The following is a 17,441-nucleotide window of genomic DNA, read 5'->3' as shown; positions in this document are numbered from 1 at the left end:
ATCAGGTCAGAGGAGAGGAGGAAACTCGACTCGCTCATTCGACGGTGCATAAAGAGGGCCTTAGGCTTACCAATTACCACCTCCACAGAAAAGCTCCTCTCTATGGGAGTGCACAATACCTGGGACGAAATAGCGGAGGCTGTCAGAATTTCGCAGCTTGAAAGATTAAGCCGAACGACGACGGGCAGAGCTATTCTCGATATGGTAGGCCTGCAAACAGACAGGGGACTACGAGGCAAGACAAACATCCCGCTGGACTGCCGAGAAAATATAATCATTCCTCCCCTCCCTCGTAACATGCATCCCATATTCCACACGGAGAAGAGGGAAAAAAGAGCAGAAGCACTAATCAAACGCTTTGATTCAATGAACAGCAAGTCAGTTGCGTACGTGGACGCGGCAAGTGGCATGTCGGGTGCAGCGGTCGCCTCGGTGGTCGACGGCCGAGGTGCCCCCGTATCGGCCGCCACCATTAGAAGCCGCAACTCGGAAACGGCTGAAGAAGTTGCGATAGCGCTCGCTTGCGTGGGAACGGAAGCAAATTTCATAATTAGCGATAGCAAAACGGCCATCTGGAATTTTGGAAAGGGCAGGATTTCGCCCGAAGCGGCAAGGGTTCTGGCCAGTAGACGGCTGAACAGAAAAATTAGCCTAATTTGGACCCCTGCACACACGTCCGTTCCTGGCAACGAGGCGGCCCACGAGTTAGCCCGAGCTCTCTACTTCCGGGTGGCTGTGGAACCGCCCGACTGCCGGAACATGGACGAGCGTGTGCAAAATTATACGGAGATTGTCGAAAATTATCGGCTACGCAGGAGACTGGTGCCACCACCGGATAAAAGTCTAAACAATAGAGAGGCAGTCGCATGGCGGCGCCTGCAAGCTGGGAACTTCGTAAACCCGGTCTGGGCATACCATGTTATGCATGACAGAGAAACCGATAAGTGCAAACACTGTGGGGCGAGAGGGACCCTCGATCACATAATCTGGGAATGCGCTAGCTCACCAGGGGCTAAAGCAAACATAAATTGTAGAGAGGCCTGGGAAGCCCTGCTGCGGAGCGAGGACCCTACTCCACAGCAACACGCCATCCGCCTGGCGGAAGAAGCCGCGAAGAGTCAAGACCTCTTTGCTTGCTTCTAATCGCGGAGGTTCCGGCCCCCGTCCCCAAGGCCTGTGTGCCGGGGACGGGGAGTAGGGGCCTCCTTATCCGGCGGTACAATAAAGTTCCTATCATCATCATCATCATCAAGTAGAACCCTTTTCGTAGGCCTCCAGGTTTCTGCAACGTACGTGAGTACTGGTAAGGCACAGCTGTTATACACTTTTCTCTTGAATGATAATGGCAACTGGCTGTTCATGATCTGGGAATGACTGCCAAACGCACCCCAGCCCATTCTTATTTTTCTGAATATTTCAGTCTCATGAACCGGATCCGCGGTCACTGCCTGCCCTAAGTAGATGTATTCCCTTACCACTTCCAGCGCCTCGGTACCTATCGTAAACTGCTGTTCTCTTCCGAGACTGTTACACATTAGTTTTCTGCAGATTAATTTTTAGACCCACCCTTCGGCTTTGTCTCTCAGTCAGTGAGCATGCATTGCAGTTGGTCCCCTGAGTTACTAGGCAAGGCAATATCATCAGCGAATCGCAAGTTACTAAGGTATTCTCCATTAATTCTTATATCCACTTCTTCCCACTCCAGGTCTCTGAATACCTCCTGTAAACACGCTGTGAATAGCATTGAAGAGATCATATCTCCCTGCCTGATGTCTTTCTTTATTGGGATTTTGTTGCTTTCTTAATGTAGGACAACGGTGGCTATGGAACCGCTATAGATAGCTTTCAGTATTTTTACATACGGCTCGTCTACACCCTGATTCCTTAATGCCTCCATGACTGCTGAGATTATGATGCCTGCATGTAGTATACTCCCGCAATGCGGTGGCCTCCCGAAGCTTAAAGTTCTTGTTTCTTTGTTTTTCAGTCTTTTCGATTGTGCAGGCAGTAGAAAAGGCGGCTGGCTGACTACATACAAGAGCTCACTTGAATACACACAAACATTAAAAACTACACAAACAACTTTTGAAACCATTCCAGAATACTCAGAAAAAATAACTGCGTCTTAGTACCCGTACACAAACAACCAGCGCCTGTACTCTTTCGCCTGTTTTGCCATTGTCTCTGCAGACTCCTCCACGGACGTTCTTGTGAGAATAAAAAGTATAGTATGCGTGCGAAATTAAAAAGTTTAACGATTATTCATCTCGACTATCGCGAATCGAGGATGTTTGCTATGCAGAAAACGTGCGCAATTCTTATAGGGGTGAAATGGGGCCTTCGTAAAAAGTGATGCCTCAATCGATATAATGCGAGTAGTGTTGCTTCCCGAAGCGAATATAAATTAAGCGAGTGCTGACGATTCCGCCATACCACGAGGCAAACGCGAAATATCAGTAAGGATAATCTTTCTATGGGCAAAGCAGAAAGGAAGCGAAATAATAGTTCTAAACTTCACAAGTCTACTTGGAAACATTGTATTTGCATACACTTTGCCTGGCAAGCGCCTGTACCGAACGTGGTAGCTTCAATTGCCGTTTAATTCAAAGCCTTTAGCACCTCGTCTGCCGCTAACTGGTTTCCTAGATGCTTCGAGCCTAAGGAATATCTTCGTAAAAGTGTAATACATCATTTTGTCCGAGGCTTATTATATAGTTACTATATTATTATTCTATAGCTAGATAGTTATTTTGTAGAGTTAGGCGAAGCGTGAAATTAACCTCATTGCCGTAGGAGGTCTACTTCACTGTTTTGCTCCTTGAGGAAGACGACGCATTAGTAGCCGTCAGCATGCTATTCCTGCCCGAAGAAACTCTAGGAGTGTCGTCCAAAAGGACGATTACAGCAGTACTGACGTTCTTATTCGCAACTAAAATGAACGTCAGGGGTCGCTGCGCAGTTTGTCTGCAATGCAGGACGCTGTGCTTCGAGAGCGTGAGTTTTGATAATGCCTCGAGTTCCTCGGCTACTTCCTCGATGTCGGGCACTTTTTCTATAGAGGTCGCTACAGCTTCTTCGTTATTTTCGTAATCTTTTCTCACCGATACATAAACTACTTGCACCAAAATGTGTTCTTGCACCTAATCGATACTCGCCCTCATCCTTGTACCGTAGTAATCGCGGTTACCCTTGCCGCTATCGTGGTCAGCGTCTTCTCGAATCGTAGATTCAAAAGCCGAATGAAACTGTGGCAATGTTCGCTGAGGACATGCCTCGTCTTTGTTGTCGTGCAGACCCCGATATCCCTGAAGCAAAAAAACTCAGCCACCTCATGAGCGGCGTAAAGGAGCAGCTGCTTGATGGTCTTGTGCAGAACCCGCCGAAAGTGTCGATGAATTTATTAAAGAATCGACAGCCATAGAGCACGCCTTACATTTACGCCGCCGCCAGTATGATCACCTGACCAGCAGTGAACCGGCAAGCACCGCAGCAGTGACGGTTACGGACTAGGGTTCCTTGCGCCGGCCGATGCGCGAAATAGTTCAGGAAGAGATCAAAAAGCTCACTGCCACGCCAAGTGAATGCACAGCTGTGTCAATGGCTGAAACTGTGCGCCAAGAAATAAGGCAAGCGTTTTCGGCTCCCGAGCCACATCCCCAGACGTGGCAGTCCAGCTACGCAGACGTCGTCCGTCGACCGCCACCTCCGATGCCGACGCCGCAGTATCACCAGCGCGCACCGGCATCGCCTTAGTGCCGTAGGGAACAAGCGACGCGACCACCACTTCGCAAAACCGACATTAGGCGCACAGCTGACTATATATAGGCCTTTGCGCTTCCACTGTAGGGAAGCAGGCCACATCTGCCGTCACTGCACTTATCGCGTCGCAAGGTACCAAGCAGTCCCATCCACTGCTTCTCGTCGTGCTTTCAATGGCAGCGGAGCGAACATCAACGCGAATTCGACGGGCTGGCGAGCCGATTCTCCCGGTTACCGGTCGCGCTCCCCCTCTCCGGGACCTCATTTTCCACCTGCAAGACTGTTCCACCGACTTGGCCCGATCTCCCAGCCCACGCCAGGGAAACTGAAGGCCGCAACCTCAAGTGGGAAGCTTGTCACACGTGGAAGTCCCGAAAATCCCACTTTGCCGTCAAACGAGCACCCGATATAGCCAGATGATTTGACGACAGACGACATTGTTAGCGTCGATGTTACTGTATCAACTGACGGCCGCGACGTGACGGCGCTAGCAGACACTGGCGCGGACTTTTCGATCGTAACTGGAAAATTGGCGGACAGGCTTGGCAAAGTGAAAACGGAATGGTCAGGGCCGCACATTAGAGGTGCTGGAAGCGAGCTACTGACACCGACTGGCAAGTGCACTGCAAGGGTCAACATAGAAGATTCGTCATTCGTCGCAAACTTTGTTATTCTCCCCGACTGCTGCAAAGGTGTAATGATAGGTATGCACTTTCTTACGCGAGTGTAGTACCCTCATCAACATACCAGAAGGTACACTAACCTTTTCTGGGGACGAAGAAGAGGAACCGAGAAGCCCTATTTTTTTTAGTAACAAACATATGAAGCCAACATGTAACGAAATTTAGGAAAGCATAGAGGAAATATTAATGCGAGTAGCCTTCTTTGCCTACTTCAGTCGTTTTGAATCTATCTATCTATCTATCTATCTATCTATCTATCTATCTATCTATCTATCTATCTATCTATCTATCTATCTATCTATCTATCTATCTATCTATCTATCTATCTATCTATCTATCTATCTATCTATCTATCTATCTATCTATCTATCTATCTATCTATCATATTATCGTATTCGTTATGACACACTCCCCTCCTTCTCCCACCACCGCACACAGTCTTCCCGATGCCTCTCCTTGCCTTTTTTAGCACCCCAACCGGTTTCTATTCTTATAAAATTTCACCAGAGCCGTGGTGTGATCGCGGAGATAAAGGTGCCGTCGCAGGCGCCTTCAGCTCTTTCTCTGGAAATGAGGGCTCTTCCTTCACTTTTCCTCTTCGCGTAGATGAAAGGTCGTTGTTTCCATGGCCTAAATTAGGATGGCCGGAAGGAACAAACAATCGACCAGGAGCGCTCATTTCCCTTCTTCTCCTGGGAACCCTTGCCTGTCGCTCATTACATATACTTTTTGCGGACCCACATCTTGGTATTTTGTTTCCGTCTCGCTTTTTGTTTCTCTTGTCATCTCTCTCGCAGGAGCGCCCTTTCCAGAGCTCTTTGTGCTCGCGCGTCGTCTCTCGGGGACGGGAATTAGCGCTAATCGCGCCACAGATTTCGCACAACGAGCCCCCGTCTAGCGCGTGTAGCAGCGCAAAGGAAGAAGAGCCTGTTTCCCCTTCAGAAGTGAACGCGAGAACCTGCGGGCTGCTCCTTTCGCCGGCTCGATATATTCCCCACACCCTTTCCTATTCCTTTCCTTTTTGCCGTCCATCCTCACTACAAAAGACCCACGTGCAAGCACAAACAAGGACGCACACACCAGACTTTATCGTTCCTCTCTTGCTAGTTGGCCCAGCCTGGGCAGAACGTTGCTTCCATGCCACCACGACCAGGGAAAATGAGGAGAAAGGGCTGCTTTACGTGTGCCGTGCATACGTTTTTCGCGCAAAGAGGGAGAGGCGCGCGTCAGGGCAGCTTTGGCTCGAATCGTGCGGTTGGCTGCCTCCCGTGAGCGAAGACGATTGTGCTTCCCGTGGGCGTACACACACGCACGAGGCGCGTGTGCAAATGCGCCAGCCTGCAGCGGCCTGTGTCGCGGTGCGAGCGCGACCGTCGCCGTTGTCGCGGCAGCCGGCGCCGTGCCCTCCTCGTTACGCTTTCCGCGCCGGTGGCCGGCGTTGGTGCGCCACTCTCTGTTGCCTCTCCTCGACGTGCGATGCGCTTGGCACCAGCACCCACGAATTCGGTTCTCTGCGCTAGAATTTTTCTCTAGTGAAAGAACCATTTCCTATGCATAATGATGTCTTTTTTAAATCTGCGCAATACAGCATGGTCGCTTTCTTCTTACCAGTGCGTGCATAAGTATACGTTCACATAAATCGTGCTTCCGTAGGGCAGAAACCTGGGCTGGGTGGTGCAGTTCTAGACTAACTATCGTACTAGTTTATTGCTTCTTGCTTCGAACATTTACATTCGAAAAGAGAGGAATCAAAAATAAAAACAAATATGGTTGATCCTTCTTTCTAGGATTTGGTAGAATACGAAAGTGAAATGTGTCTTCACAGAAGCTATTGCATGTTCGCTCACGGTCCGCTGTAGCAGTAGGCGCAAGATTCGCGGGTCAGCGACTGCGTTACAGGTTTTCTTCGTGCGCGGCATCCTGTTGATGAGCGGCGTCGTGCTGCCGAGAAGGATGAATGAACATTTTATTTACATAGCGGACTGAGGTTCGTGCGGGTGAAGCCCCTATTCCAGGGCCCCACTGGCTCTAGCGGCTCGTTCGGCCTGGTCGAAGGTTGCTTGCTGGCTTCCCAGGTTCTCAAGACGGCAAGTTAGGCGGGTTGGTTAGGATTCATTGTAACGTTCGCTACAGCGCAACGCAAGACACGTACAAAACGAAGGTATAAAACGACGGCACAGCGCCATGTTGTCGTTTCATACTTTTCCTTTGTCCGTGCCTCGTACTGCGATGTAACGAACCTTACAATGAATTCCCAGGTCCTGCCGAGTGAGTCCCGCCTCCCACGGCCTTGCAAATTACCATTACGACTCACACAAACCCTCCCTGGTACAATAATAACATTAGGCGCTTATCAAATAAAAATAAGCGGCTCTACCGCACTGCAAAGCTTTCATCCACAAGCGAACGCTAGGAACCGCATACAGCGGCGTCAAACGTCAAACGCATATGTGTGCAAGCGGTCAAAGACGCCAAAAAGCACTTCCATTGACATGTTCTGCCTTCAATGCGTACCACCAATGTTGAAAAATTTTGGCGTGCAAGTATTCCTTCGACTGACAACAGTATTTTTTAACCGACTCTTCTGGTGTTCCAATTCCTTCCGACCTTTCTGCCACCATACTAAGCTATACATTTTCGGATAATTTCACCGCCACCATCTAGTGAACATACTTTCACTTTGCGGAACGTCCTGTGTTGTCCGGAGCTTACTGCGCGCGCACTCTTCTGTTGTTATGTTCTTTCTAGCTTAGTAAGCATCCGGTCGATGCTTTTCTTTTGGCAGGAGAATAATGCAACTAGATGTCACGAGCCAGCACTAAGAAGTTACGACTGGGACGCGCGCTCTGAGAGACGCGGGCGCTGAAAAAAATTCACCGACAATTACCATACTCCCTAATGCGAAAGCGCAGCCCAATGCGTCTTTTTTTTACTATTTTGTGATATATGGTTGCCGCGGACAATCTGTTTCGCGCGGCACGTTGGAAACGGAGCAAAGTGTGACGTGACTGCCTCGTTAATCAGGAGATCGCGACACGCAGCGCGTGGGTGACGCGCGGGCGCGATTCAGAGCCGCCACTGCAGACAGACCTCCGCTAATGCAGAGCTTTGTTTTCATATATGGCATCGTTGGACACGCTCGCTGCACGCCATCGGCGAACAGACGACGCGCGCTGCTCTAGTTTTTAACCATCGTCGCCGCAGAGCGGCACTACGCTTTTCTTGTCACGCGTTCGCCGCGCCATCCTCCTCCACTTTCCTCCTCGCGCTCTATTCGCTTTTCATCGCCGGCTGCACTACGCTTTCGCTCTTCCATCCTTCGCTTGGTTACGACGCCGTAGCTCGACGCGGGAACGGGCGCTTATAGGGACACTAAAGCGAAACAATAAATCAGTTTAGACTAATGAAGCATTGTTTAAGAACCCTGCAGGCAGACATTTCAGAAAAATAGTTCGATTATTTGATGAGAAAATGAAGGTTCGAGTATCGGTATTTGCATTTCGCGCGGAAACCGCAGCGCCAGTACGTCAGCGTGACGTCAGGGACTCTAAAGTATGTTTTCGCATTTGGGCCACGTTGGCTGAGTAAAGGTTCTCGAAACTTGCCATGTTTAATATTTGGTTCCTTTAGAACACAATGTAGTCGATCAGTAGCGCTGTGTATAATTAGTAGGCCCTAGAAGATGCCATCAAAATCCAAGACGTCACAGCACCAGGCGCGGGAACTTCAACTACGCGTCGCCACCCGCATTTCGTTCTTGCGCTTTTTCTGGCTTACCAAACGTCTTATCGTTGTAAGCGTGGTGTTTTTGGTGTTGTAGAAAGGTAACGTACTGATGCAGAAGAAATCATTTTTCACTTTAATGTCCCTTTAATACCTGCGATCTAACATGTGCCTCGCCGCGCTCGGCCCTATCGGCCCCTGAGAAGCAGCGCCTTCCACGCAGCTGCGGCTGGCGCATGTGCTGCAACGAACAACGTCTGCGTGCGCTCTCCGCCGCGGCGGGCGGTGAATGTCAACACCACAATTATATTTTTTACACCTTGCAGAAGGTGCACTATACGAATACAACGATCAGTTCTGCGGAATACCCAATATGCTCTGTCATATGGCTTGGGAGTGCAATGGTGTCACTGAGGTGCCAGCTGACCAGTGACGACTGGCGGACCGAACGAGGCGGACAGCCGAGGGCCATAGCATCCCGTACTAAGGAAGCTACCCATCTGAGGCTGTCATATGCAAAATCGCCATCTCCTTCTTTTTAATAAAGCTTATATCATCATCATCAACCCCACGCATGTACTGCCAAGCTCTGTGTCTCCTAGCATTCCGAGTTTATTTCAGGATGTTTACGGAATGACGGTGCATTTCAGTGTTCCTCCCGCAATGTTTCACCTAGCTTATACAGAAAGTATGGCACGATAGGATGCACATACGATCCGCTGTCCTTCAGCTACAAATCCAGAACACGCCAAGTGCACTGTTCTGCTATTCACCTTATTGCCTTCTTTCTTCTGCTTTAGTATGCCAGGAACATGCTCGCAAATGAGCCAGCCCTTCTGACAAGTCAGCTAGGAGCTATAGACCCGGCGGAGTGATTGAAGGGTGTGACACGCTAGAGGGCCTCCACGACATTTACTCCCGCCGCCGCGCCACAGTGACGCTTGCTCAGATTTTACGTGTTATTCTCGGACGCGCTTACTTTTTTACGAACCGGAAGAGCGCGAATTGACGAGCGAGCGCCTGTCGTCAACAGCTCTCGGTGATGGAAGTTGCGAAGTGCTTCCACATCGCAAGCGGCAAAGCCTCTCGCACTCCGATGCTCGGTGTGAGCTGCGGTTGTCGCTACGACTTCAACCATGCGCTGCAAGGCCGCATGTGACAATCTGTGTTCCTACACATGCCTTCACACCGTGCATCAACAGCTACGTTCTTCGGGTATCGTTTCGCTTACAGGTTGCTTACATCGCCTGAAGCGCTAGGCGCGTGCTCGCTTATAAAATGTAGAATAACACATACTGCTTGACTCGCTACATATGAAAGGTTAAATAAACATGTAACTAGTAACATAATATAAAAATAGTAATAGTAAATGGGTAAAGCCACCACGAGTGGAGTGTATAGTGCACAATGTGGCTCAGAGACTTTTTTGTAATATTTGTTACTTCTCTTGAAGGCAATATCAGAGGCTATGAAACAAAACGAACATAATCACGTTTTCGCTAATCAGAACTCCAGCTGAGCACGTGGTCACGGGTGAGGTTATCGGCCTTTCTTTCCCGAGCGTGCTCGATAACCTGACGGCGGGCGGCAAACTATGCGTTGCCACGTGACTTACTGATTGTGCGACGCAATGAACAAAGCCACTTGTTAGTCAGCGCTCGTGTGGTATGTTCAGTTTCTGAACTGACTCTGTGTCAATTTCATTTCTTGCATTGATTCCACGCTAAGAGAAAGCAATTAGATCAATATCACCCTGTTTGGAATATGTTTCATTGACAGCAAACTTTTTTCTCTTCTTCCTTCCACTCCTTGCGTATACCTTCCGGTTTCAGCGACTTGCCAACTCGTCTTCATGCCTTCGGCATTTAGAACTACATACATACGCACATCTTTTGCGTACTTGATATTTTGGTACCGTCACCTGGTCACAGACAAGGCATCTTCAGAGTTTGACGGTGTGATGCCTGGAGGCAAGTTCGATTCTTCCGCAATTACATTGCCATAGCTTCGACTCCCGTTGTTCCGCTTGGCAAACTACAGCTACCGCCTCAACCAACAACCAGCGCCGCAACAGAGGTAGCAGGATTCCTTCGCCCTAAGAGTGTGGCTACCATACCGAGGAAAAAAAGTCTGCCCTCAAAAGCACAAAGTTTGCTTCATAGGCGATCTACCATTCCTGAGTAAGCAATGAATACCTTGCAGCTGGAACTGAAATTGAAAATTCTGCCTTCCTCAGCAGCTCGAACGACGCGGTACGTTGGAACTGCTCAGGACCCCGGTGTTCAGGTCAAAGGAGGAAGGGTAAGACTTGCGTTTCACAGAAGGTGTAGATGTTCTTCCGCTATCTACGAACGGCTGAGCGAAGAAGATGGATGGTTAGATGTCATAGCTGTGGTAGCGTGATCAGCGTCTGCTTCTTTCTAACAAAAAAGGCATATTCGTTGCCATTGCGCCACAGGTGTGCGACACAAAAAAGCAAGATGCGATTGCTCAGAACGTTCGCCTCGTGAAGGAGGCACAACCTGGGAGGACAAAAAATGAAACCTCCAGAATAGCTGCCTGACAAGCTGAACCTTCCGAATCTCAAGAACAAAAACAATAGCTGCAGTCTCAGCCTGGGTGCGTTCTTCTCAGCAAGGACACACAAGTGGGGTTGCCAGCTATGGCGGATCGTATCTGAACGGGGAACCTGGCAAGTGGCACTCGGCCATTTCTTCAAGAAATAGTTGTTATGCCAGCAGTTGATGACCATTTTCTGGTTCGCAGGGCACCACTAGTGTCACAGTTCTCCGAGAGACAGGATATCGGTAATCTATCGGCCTTTTTCGTCGACGTTCCTCACCTCATGGCCGAATGCTTGAAGCTGTCAGCGACTCCATTGACGCAGCACGCAGTGTGAACTTTCAGAACAATTTTGGACTAACTGCGGATGCCTTTCTTAAACTCCTGGATTTTCAGTACGCTTCACGACAATTAACTTTTAGTACCAAACTCTTGTCTAGAAGAGCGGACTCGGCAGTGGCTCATATTTGGCTCCTTCAGTGATCTTGTGTTGGTCACCATCGACGGGTGGTTGGAATATGCACTTCATGACTAGCGAATGGCCAAGGTGTTTGGATAACTCGATAACAACTTGGTAGTTCTCAAGTGCAAGCAAAGGGACGCAGGCTGACAACTCAAATTCAGAGAATTTCAGGCACCCGTTCTAGCCGCCATGTCGGACAAGGTGCTGACACACAATTTTCCAGAGAAGCAGCAACTGCACTTTCTTGATTTAAAGGTCCTGTTTTTGAAGGAGCAATACCCCGAAATCTCAAAAAACTACTGCCATTCATCTTGGTGGCCCCAAAAGCCTGAAGTGCGTGATTGCAAGAGCGGCTCTCTTAAATGTGCTTGTCAGGTCTTGCCAATACGAGTGCGAGTCCCAAGAAGCATCGTTGAGAAGCTTCAGTGGGAACTTCCTTGGCGAACTCATTTAAAAACTTCAGCTGCTCAAGGGAAGGCAAAAAGTAGCATTAGCTACTTCTGCAATTCTCACTAGGTACTTCTGTACATCACTTATCGCACACATATCCTGCTTTTTTGGACACGTGCCAACTAGCGCTCCAAGCGGCCGCGGAACGAAGCTAGCGCGGTTACAATGGAATAAGTGTTCTGGGGCAAATAATTAAAGCTGTAGGTCGATTATTCAAAAAGGCAGCTGACACACATGTTCTAAAAGACAACCCACACGAGACAAATTTGGTGATCACGCTGTGGCAAGCTGCAATTTTATTCCTAGAGGGGTTAAAGATTCTGTATGGAAGCCTATGGAAACGACCAAAATTTATACTCAATTTTCGAGACAAAAACGGCACCTGTGATAAAACTACGGCCGCTATCATAATGGCCGCTACAGTGTATGTAGTCCGAATAAACTTTCGATTGATGCCTATCTCGACTCTTTACACATGGCGTGAGGTCAAGAAATAGAATTGTGCTACATTCCACAAGTGATTAAAAAAATAGAACAGCACGCCCCATATTACGTACGAGAGCTCGAACGTTGGCACGGCCCTATTACCACGCATTTCGTCGGAAGAAGCCGCTGTACAGAACACCAGCCCTGCAACTGATCTATACTACGAGGTCGCCTAGAAGACGCAGGTACCAATCCCGACCACGGCAACCGCATTCTATTGGGGGGCTATGTGCAAAGACTCCCGTGTGCTGCGCACTGCGCCCCAGGTGGTCAAAATGTCCCCCACTAATGCGTACCTTAAAAACATATATCGTGATCCTGGCGAGTAAAACCCCAGATTTTCATTAACTATGAATTCGCCTAAAGTTTCGTTATCATGAGCCCGCGAGATTGAGCAGATTTAGATTCATGACTTGCCGTACGAACGCCGACGCCAACCACAATTAGTGGGTCAAATAGCTGGCGCCAAAGAAAATCATGCGCAAAGTGGCGTGCTCCCATCTTGCTCCCGAGAATGCAACCATAAGCAGTCGGCCGCGAAGATTGAAATATTTCAGTAATGCCGACCAGCAGTCATACGATTCGAAGCGTGACTGTAGGTCGACCGAATGCGTAGTACACAGGCAATACAACACAGGTGTGTCACACGCAACCAGCACAAGTTGAAACGAAACACGTTGCCGTAACAGCAAGCGTGCGAATTGGCGCGAACACAAAGGGGAATTACATTAGAGGTGGTAATATTTCTGAACGGCGCTGCTTCGCCACCAAGATAGTGATGAGTAATAAACGTGCCAAACAAATTATTTCGACTATGCGAGTTTGCCTGGTCGCGTACGTGATACTAAATGCGCGAATGGTGGACCAGTGGAAGTGCCAGCAACGCAGTTTTATGTTGCGAAACGACCGACATTGGTTGAATCCTTGTAGTTTCGGGATGCGTACAGCACCCGCTATGAAAAGGCCATCATAAATAACTCTCCCTAATGTCCCTGTATATACAGGGGTACTAACTCTCCAGCACGCATTCCGCGGACCATGGATGGCTGCAATTGAAGCTTGTCTCCTAGCTCTACATCTTGCAACCGTGTCAGGCTCACGGAGAAAAACATGAAAACGCGAGAAATAGTCGATCACAATGTGGAAAAAAAGCACTCATTTCTATGTGAAATTATGTCTTAAGGTTAGTTCGGACACCACGGCAAGCTCAGAGTATACCCTTCGAGCGCAGCGCGCCAACGTGACATCTCCATGCAAAGGCGATTTCGCGGTGACGATTATCACGAATTAGGCGCTTTCATGTTGTACTATCTTTTTCTTTTTTTTTTGTCGGCGATACGCTTTCCAAATCAAGGCATGCCGCGTACTCCAAGGGTCAACAACGGTCGTTGGTCAACCCGTCGAAACCACAAAACGGGGCGCTTGCTCTGCGAGTGTTCTAAATATAAACAAGCAAAGGCGCCTACCCACATAAGCGCAAACCCGAATAAACTGACTCCACCGGTCAACCGGCTGAATGAAAGGGAGAAAGATTCGAAGGGAAGGTTGGGAGAGAAAACTTAAAGGCGGAGCGAGGGCGAGTTTAACGAACGCCTATCTCTCAAGGCTTTCGGTCACGTGATAGTTCGAAGCGTCGAGATGCCGCCTGGGCCGTCGGGCGTGGGGGAAAGTACAAAATTGCGATCCTCCTTCCGATCTGGGGTGGCAGCGCGCGCCGTTCACCACATATGGTCACGGTCGGGCGCATCTCGTCGCCCCTCTAGCCCGGCCGTGATATGGTTTAGCACTGACGGGTTCATCAGCTTCGCTCTCGATTTTTGGTATTTTATGATTCTTCTTGAATATATCAGCGAAACGGCCGACGTGCTCGAAGAGTGTGCTCGTGTGTCTGTATATGTGACTGTAGTTGCATTTTCTTCGAGGGATTGGCTACGACAAGCGCCTGGAACGAGTAAGCGCTTATCCTATCGTTACGGAACGGCTGTTTGTCGAAGCAAAGGCTAAGTATTGGTGTTGTATTTCAGAGAATTGCCTGTGCTGCTGCAAACACCTTTGTATTTACTGTGCAATGTGAGGTTGTTTGTACAACATGTGTGTTGTACGGCATGCGTGCGTACAAATGGATGTACGTATATGTGTGTGCATTTGCAGGTGACTCGTGGTTTTCTATGCTTTCTCTTTTGTCGTAGCGAAACGACGGACTAGATGCAAAGCGCGTTCACATCTGTAATAGGATACCTAACAGTTAATTCGTGATTTGATGCTGTAATGCAGTATTTTGGACTTGTTGGTATGACATCGTGAGGCTTATAGCGCGGGAAATGACGAGGACGAAAGGAAGACGTCACAAACACAGGCGATTGTTGCAAGTTAGCGCATGTGTGTGTCACGTCTTCCGTTCGTCCTCGTATTTTCATGCGCTATAAGCCTCACGATGTGCTTTGATGTTTTGTTAAGGCCCAACCACACGCAGCACAGGATACGCGTCTCGCTACGCGTACACGTAAGCGTACGCGTCTGCGAACGCGTACGCGGGTGACGAAGGGAAGGGGGCCAGCCACACGATACGCGCACACGTGCGCGCTTCGCTGCGCGTAGCACAGGGCTGACAGACCAGCGATGGCGGAAACGTTCTTCTTTGGCTTTGAGAAAAGTTTATTCTTAATTTCATTATGGCTAGCCTTTTCTATTTAGTTTATCAATGTTAGAGCTAGTATATTCTTTTAGGTTGGGAAATGTGCGCCGTTTGTATCTACACATCCTTATGTAAGTAAAGCTACATCAATGGCCAACATCACGGGCGATAGCGTCTGCTTGCCCACGACTGCAGTTGACAACTGTGCGCGACCTCGCACGACACTACGGTCGAGCTTTTGCTTAGCCGTTTGCTTCGCCGGCTTCAGCGTTCTCTGCCCGCAATGTACCACATGAGAGAGTGAAGAAGAAACATTTATTGTAAGTCCGGCGAGGACGCGAACTCGTCGCGCACCCGGCTAGTCCCACGTCGGGACCGGCAGGTCTAGCCCACCGGCCCGGTCGCGGGCACGCCGGACAGCCAGGATTTGCTTTTCCAGAGCGGGGCTACGCAGAAGCGAGTCCCACTCCTCCTTGATGAACTTAGGGTATGTCGACCCGCACTCCCACAGCATGTGCGCTAGAGTAGAGGTCTGCCCGCAGGAGGGGCAGGCGTCGTCGCGATACACGTCCGGGTAAGCCTCGTGGAGAACGGACAGACACGGATACGTACTAGTCTGCAGAAGCCTAAGAGAAACGGCTTGCGCCCTATTCAACCTGGGGTGAGGGGGTGGAAAGACCCTTCTAGACATGTAGAAGAATTTAATAATCTCGTTATGAGTAGCGGGAGCGTCCCTGTGGCCGTAGGGAGGAGGGGAGTCGGTGCTTCCTGCAGTGGAAGCGCGGTCGGTGAGGTCACGCGCAGCCTCGTGAGCAGACTCATTCAGGTTCTGGGGAGCACCCTCGACCGACCCTACGTGAGCTGGAAACCAGTGGATTGAATGATGCGTGAGAGCATATCGATTCGAGTTGCTAAGAAGACGAGCAGCTTGCTTGGCGATGCAACCCTTCTGAAAAGCCCTAACTGCCGTTTTGGAATGAGAGAGAAGCTTTCGCTGCTGCTGCTCTTGCAAAGACGGTGGGAACGCAGAAAGCGTCTGCAGCGACGTTGGTGGGTCCGGCCCGTCCTTAAACAGCGTGAAGGAGGACTTTGCGGCTGTGAATAACTTCTTTCCTTTCGATGATCTCTACAGTGGTAGAACTAGGAGCCAGTGTTTGGACATGGGGACTTGTCTTCTTCGAGACAGCAATTGCTTATCAGCGTTTTTAAGTGCGCACATAATACGAGACATAAGTGAAACGGTTAAAATAGTAATGCGGGGATCGTACTCCCAGCGCGCGAACGCCACATTTCACAGAATGTCACCGCGTCGTCGGTACAAGGTCCGTTCAGGATGATAGCACCGATCGAAACGATAACGTTACGTACGCAAACGGAGGGAACGACGAGAGCAGGGTGTGCTCCGGAAAGTGCGAAAGCATAGGCGAAGATCGGGCTGATTAGCCGCCGGAGGCACGCAGATCATATATTGGATACGCGGTGACGATACTTTACGCCGTTTCAACAGGCGTCTGTTTAACCCGTGTAGGCAGTACAACACACTGTCACTAATTCTTCAGTTTCAGAGGGGAAGGAGCACTTCATTCTATTCAACAGACAATCTGCTAATAAAAGAAGTATATTCTAGACCTTCATATACTAAAACAGAGGTGTGACACCTGCCGGAATACAAATTTGGAGCGCCCTTCATTATTAGCAGTAGACCATACTGTTTATACTGAGCTTGTGTAGCACCCTCTTGCACAAAATTTGTAAGAATTATGTTTTGTAATGAATTCTCTGCTATATTCAATATTTTATGAGATATCCAGCTCATTTTTTCTTCGTTTGATTGGATATTCAATTCTAAATCTTCTATTTGGTATTAGCCCACCCTAACGAAAAAAGTTAAGGGCGGCGAGTTGTGTTTGTGCCATTCGTATAACACATGGATTCAAGAACACCTTTTTATACGTGTTGGTTGTCATATATGAAGCTTGTGGACGAGATATGAGTTCCTACATTTTCTGTCGCTCGAAAGTGTGACTGTGAAATATGAAGTGTAATGTAATTAAATTGTGACCTGGCAGGTTAAAATGCTGTGCGGCTGCTTTCGGAAGTTTCTTGGCAGTGGCCGCACAGTTTTTGCTTAATATAACGTTGACTGGCTCTCCTGTTTTGCTGACACAGCGTTTGTATTCAAGCATATTGTTACGAGGTTAAAAACAGTCAGACGTGTATTTACAGAATATTTACAACAATTATATCAGCTGACAAGATGGTAGCCAGCGCGCGAAGCCCAGAACATCGTCTTCTTCCGACGATGATTAAAACATCTTCTTCGTCAGCGTGTCACATGACCCCCGGCGGCTGAAGCACAGGCTCGGTGCTGGATAGGAGGCGGGCGAGTGATAGAACTTAAGACGCGCGACGTGGACCACGTCGGAGCGATGCTGAGCCACGGCTGGCTCAAGAAGGGCGATTTCGTACGTGACGTCAGTTAGTTGACGCAAGACATGGTAAGGGCCGGAGTAGCTGAAAGTAACTTCTCCGAGAGGCCAACGCGTCGCGACGGCGACCAAAGGAGAACCTGGGCGCCCGGTGTGTAATGAACGTCACGATGGCGGGCGTCATATAAGCGCCGCTGATTGTCCTGCGACTCCACAAGTCGACGTCGAGCAATATGGCGTGCTTCTTGTGC

At 49.2% G+C, this 17,441-nt stretch overlaps 1 long non-coding RNA gene across 1 annotated transcript in view; it reads left to right on the top strand.

Moving 5' to 3' along the window:
- Nucleotides 1–8,683, top strand: part of LOC135907228 (uncharacterized) — a 28,983-nt gene extending 20,300 nt beyond the window's left edge. Inside the window, exon 3 of the long non-coding RNA XR_010565938.1 lies at nucleotides 8,492–8,683. This is a non-coding gene — a long non-coding RNA (uncharacterized lncRNA). The remainder of the gene's footprint in view (nucleotides 1–8,491) is intronic.
- The last annotated feature ends 8,758 nt before the right edge of the window (nucleotides 8,684–17,441 follow it).

This window comes from Dermacentor albipictus, chromosome 1 (assembly GCF_038994185.2).
Source record: "Dermacentor albipictus isolate Rhodes 1998 colony chromosome 1, USDA_Dalb.pri_finalv2, whole genome shotgun sequence".
In the NCBI taxonomy this organism is placed as follows: domain Eukaryota; kingdom Metazoa; phylum Arthropoda; class Arachnida; order Ixodida; family Ixodidae; genus Dermacentor; species Dermacentor albipictus.
This window is presented reverse-complemented; position numbering and strand designations above follow the sequence as displayed.